Below are 5,545 nucleotides of genomic sequence, written 5' to 3' on the forward strand. Positions count from 1 at the left end.
TGTGGAAGATGAAGTGGGCACCCTCAGTACCTCATAGCTGAGCTGTCCCCCCCCCACCCCCCCCCCAAGTGTAGAGTTTACTCCATGATGCATGGTTCTCTTATCAGACTGAAGGTGCACAGTTTATTTACAATGTGTATCTAGGTGTTTAAGCGCTGTCCAGGTGCTGATTTTCTATCCCGATTTCGCTAACCTGAAAGGGTGAACGGGGAACTGTCTGTCCTTCCCTGAGCCCTGGGAACTCAGCTCCCATGTCTGCAACTCTCTTTTGAGAGTTTGGTTGGGAGGATGTGTTCTTGAAGCCATCTGGCATGGTGACTGTTTCTAAGGCTTTGGCTAGCATAGCAGAGTGCTAATCGTACACAAACAGGTTGTCTTTCTGCTACCAGGGAGCCCTGGGCTTGTAGGTCCATACAACTGCTTGGAATGAGACATTTGTCCTAACTCACTTCTCTGAAGGCTACATGTGGCTGAGTTTCCAAGTTCAGGCTGTGAGAGAGACCAGAGACATGTGGGTATCACTCTGGCACAGGCCGGGAAATGTGGGCGCTTCCTTCTCCCCTCAGTCTGCTGTCTGGAAGAGGGCCTGCTGGAAGCAGGTGGCCTAGAAGATTCAGAAAGCAGAAGGAACCTGGGTCTGAGACACAGAGTGTGTAGGTGCCAGCTCTGGACAGTGACTTGATTGGCAGGCTTCCTTTGGTGTGAGCTACCCCCTTTGTGGTTTGCTATGACCTCTGAGTCTATGCATGATGAAATAAGCTAAGCTTTCAGAGTCTTTGTAACTATCAGGCCAAGTATATTTTGTACAAGATATATTGTATTTCATTTTAAATGATATATTTGTATAGAAAATGCCCATTTCAGTCAGAGTATAAATGAACTACAATACAGTTACAATGTTTCTTTATTCCAAAAATTTACTCTGCCTCAAGTTTTCTCATGTTTTCTCTCCTTCTTTCCTCCTCAACAGGGTCTCATAAGGCTAAGGTTGGCCTTGAACTTGCTATATAGACAATAATGACATTGCGTTTCAGTCCCCCTGACTCTCCCTCATAAGTGCTAGGACTGTATGTGGGCAAATGTTCTATTCCAATTTGAATAGTGACAGGGACAACCCAGGGCTTCTGGCATGCTAAGCAACCCCTCTGCCATCTGAAGGACATCCCAGGCACTTTTCTTTCATCTTTTATCAAGTCTTTCTCCTCCCTTGGTCCTCCTTCATCAGTGTCTAGATTTCTTACTTTTTAAAAAAAAAAAAAATTATTTTTATGTACATCTGTGCATCCTGTGACCCAAGGAGGCCAGGAGAGGGCACCAGATTCTCTGGAACCAGAGTTACAGATAGTTTTTAGTTGCCATGTGGGTGCTGGGAATTGAACCCAGATCCTTTGCAAGAGCAGACAGTGATCTTAACAATTGAACCACCCAATCTTGTCTCATTTGTAAACACAGTTGCTAAGTTGGAACACTCACGCTTTCTGATTCTTCTGCTTCGGATGTTCTTCCCAGGTATGCACATGACTCTATTCTCCATGGGAAAGGCCAAACATTCTTCCTCAGGATGGCAAACTAACCCAGCCTAGGTTCTGCATGTACTTTATGTAACACACACACACACACACATTCACACACACACTTTCACACACACACATTCACACACACACATTCACACACACACACACACACACATTCACACAAACACATTCACACACACACACACACACACACACACACACACACACACACACACATACTCATCAGATATATGTGGATTTTGCTTTTCTGTTTCTCTATGACCTACCTTCCCCCTTCCATCTCCATGAGGCATCCACTCCAAATGGTGACATGGTGACTTTTCTGAGGCCCAGGCTTCCCGTTTTACTGTCACTTGTTCGCTTCCTGCTTGTTTTTGTTTTTTGTTTTCTAATCAACTCTGACTGTGTTTATGAATCTCTTCTGTCTTTAGGCTTATTCTTCTTCCCACCTCTCTGCTCCCAGAGACAAATGTCTGGTTTGGTTTCTATCTGTCTTATTTCAACTAGAAGGCTTTTGACTGTCAGTTTTCCTCAGGGTCTTATTTCTGCCTGTGAAGTGTTCATTATGTAAAGCTCCTTCGTTGACCACATCTAAATAGTTTTTAATTTCAGTATGTTTTTCTGAGTGACCCGTGAGTATTTATAAGGCATCTGACTATTTCAAGACAGGTGACTTTAGATCATTGGCTTTAATGTTGCTAGCACCTCCGGCTTTTAATGAATGAATGGTCAGAAAAGCATCTCTCATTGTTCTTCCTGTTTTGTTCTTTTGTTGTTGTTGTTTCATAGGAACGATCTTTTATTGAGACACAGGGTTAATCAATCCTTCTTGGCTGCCGCCTTCCTCATGGCTGCTAGCGCAGCTCCTCCCGCTTTCTCTTGGCACGGATATGTGTGCCCACCCTCTTCTTGATGAACTTGAGGGTGCGCTTGTCCTTGGACACTTCAAGCAACTCCATCTTGCGCCGCTCATAGGGAGCGAAGCCGCACACCTCCCGGATCGTGTCCCGCACGAACTTGGCGTGCTTGGTGAGGCGCCCGTGACGCCGGCTGTGTCTCGGCTTGCTGATGTTTTGTCACCTTGTGACCCTTGTTGAGGCCCAAGGCCATAGGGTAGCGCAGGGCCATGGCTGCTGCTCTCCGATGGCGGCCAGGACAGGAAGCTATTTTGTTGTTTTAAAAAGATATTTTGTAGTGTATCGTACGATACACCATGGCAATCATACAGTGCCTTGGAAAGGACAGTTACAACCTTGGGAATTCTGTGCACCTGTTTACATTGGACATATTGGGCTGTGCCATGTGAGTGTGAGGCAGTCTCCCTGTCTTTGGTCTTCATTTGAAAAATAAATATTAAAAAAAAAAGGCTGCCCTTCTAATTTTACACAAAAGTGTCCTGCCTTACCCCCATTTTGATTCATATTTTCAAATCATCATTTGCATATGCAACTACCTCCTGTCACACGGAAGGAAACGTTTATCTGCAGGATGCATCTCTCCACTTCCTGTTTGGCTTCACACTGACTCCGCCCACTTCCGCTAACGATTTTAGCGGAATCTTCCTCCATCTTTGCTCTGGGCCCGGCCTTCTTACCCCACTTCTCAGCTCCTCTGCCTTGGAAGAAGATACGTCTGGATGTCTGAAGGCTAAGCTACGGCTCTGAGTGCTGATAAAGGAACTTAATGCACTCACACCCATCTTTCCAGATATTGTTGGGTGCCCTTAGCTTCCCTGCCCGGCTTCTGCTTCTCTTTCATAGATGTTGGCATCTGCCCTCTCGCAGGACGTCACATAGGCCTATGTTCCCCTCACCTATCAGGACAGATATTCTTTCTTCACACAGACAAGAACTATTGCCAAGGTGTGTCCCCAGAACCTCCCAACACAGACACCTAGCCACTTGCAGTGGAAGGGGTTCCAAGTCAGCTCTGCAGACTTGGCCTGTCACTCCCAGACTGTGGTGCCTTGTATAGCAGGAGGTAGATCATCAAGGGAGGAGAAGCCACTTTCTGGTTCTTGGATTGAATAGCCTGTTCTCACAGGGTACAGAGATAAGAAAGCTCTGTTGCTCCTTTAATCAGGGCATTAATCTCATCCATAATCTCCCAAGGTTCCATATCCAATTTTATTATCTTGGGAGTTTCAATATATGACCTGGAATGATGGGGGTGCAGAGCCAAACCATAGCAAGGAACGGTTTTCTCCTTTATGCCCTTTGACACAAGGTCTCCTCTAGCCCAGAATCGGCTCCATCTCCCTATGTAGCCAAGGATGACGTTGACAGAAAAAAAAATTGCACCACAGAATGTCCAACCATAGAGAACAATGGGCTAAAATGATAGTGCAGTGCTTTGCAAGCTTCCTCCTATGATCTGGCGGTCTGCTTTTGTTAAGAAGATTGTATTGAGGGCTGGAGAGATGGCTCAGCGGTTAAGAGCACTCACTGCTCTTCCAGAGGTCCTGAGTTCAATCCCAGCAACCACATGGTGGCTCACAACCATCTGTAATGGGATCTGATGCCCTCTTCTGGTGTGTCTGAAGACAGCTACAGTGTACTCATATACATTAAATGAATAAATAAATCTTTAAAAAGAAGGAGGAGGAGGAGGAAGTGGAGGAAGAGAAGGAGAAAAGGAAAAGGAGGAGGAGGAGGAGAAAGAGAAGAAGAAGGAGGTGATGGAGGAGGAGGAGATTGTATCGAGCTTAGACAGACATGTTGATGTTGGCTTCATGGCTCTGGCCCTTGCTTAGTCCAACTTCTAAGTGAAATAAAAGCCACGCTGTATTCTTGAGTATCATCTCTATAGATAGAAAAATATTTGAAAAATAACACAGTTGTGTCTTTATTGAATAGGTATAGACTATTACATTTTGGCTATGCGTCCCTGAACAGCACAGTGTACTAGCTGCTGACATGGCTTTGCTGTGAGCCTCTGTGTGTCCTTGGTGGTTTGTAGGAGAATGTGAGCAGGACCGTGCCTCTTTAAATAATAATATCCACAGAGAGTCTGGAAACCAGTGCCCACGTGGATGCTGAGGAGGAACTGGTTTGGACTGGATTCTGTCTGGGCCCAAAAAGCCCAAGTTGTTTACTATCTGCGCTTCACACACAACTTGTAAAGAATGTAATTAAGGAAGAAGGCCTAAGAGCTGGAGAGAGAGCTCAGCAGTTCCAGGCATGCACTGCGCCTAAAGAGCACCCACGTCAGGGGGTCCACTACTACCTGTAACTCCAGTTCCAGGGGACCCAGTACTCCCTCTTCCCAAGCCACATACTAGTTTTCAATGTTAAACATGTTTTTATTTAATGGCCATTTCAGTATAAAAACACATATTAATACTGTGTCTAGAAACATCTTCTATAAACTGAAAGATTTTGAAAGAAACATAAATATTTCTGCAGGCTTTGGAGGGGACCATGGCCTGGCTCTGTGCCTGCCCATCAGATGTTTGCCCCATGAGTCAGTAGAGTTTTCTGTGACCTCCTCTGTGGGAAAGAGGGCAGGTGCTTTGCACTGTGTGACCCCTGTCATGTCTGGCTGCTTCTAATCCTCACAGCCCAGCCCCATCCTTGTCCATTCTAGACCCTCTATTCAGGGTTTGGATTTTGACCTGAGCCTCTCTATGGTCAAACATGCCCCAAAGTAGATCTTCACTAGATTCTAGAAGGGGGCTGGGGGCAGACCTGGTTTCCTCTTTCCTTTCCATATTCAACCCCTCATGGTGGGGAAGGACCTGCAGAAGAGACGGCCTGTCCACTCAAAGCTCTACCAAGAAAGAAAGAAACAAAGGTGGAGGTTGGGGGAGAGGTAGAGGTAGGGAAGGGATTGGAGATAGAGGTGGGGGATGGGGTCCTGATGCACCACTGGGAGAAGCTGAAAGTCCAAATTGTGCAATTTCTTGTTGGCCTATTCCCTTGTGAGACTAGTGCGTGTGGATAAAATGGATCTACAGCAAGGAGTTAACAAGTAAAATGAGGTAAATTAACATAAAAGAGCCGTTCACAATA

General features: G+C 45.8%; 1 pseudogene across 1 annotated transcript; it reads right to left on the reverse strand.

Annotated features, from left to right (window-relative positions):
* Positions 1-2,354: 2,354 nt before the first annotated feature.
* On the reverse strand, positions 2,355-2,663 carry LOC308440072 (large ribosomal subunit protein eL36-like; annotated as a pseudogene). The gene has a single exon. The product of its transcript is annotated as a large ribosomal subunit protein eL36-like (transcript).
* Positions 2,664-5,545: the final 2,882 nt, after the last annotated feature.

Source organism: Micromys minutus (genome assembly GCF_963924665.1).
Source record: "Micromys minutus genome assembly, chromosome: 1".
NCBI classification, from domain to species: domain Eukaryota; kingdom Metazoa; phylum Chordata; class Mammalia; order Rodentia; family Muridae; genus Micromys; species Micromys minutus.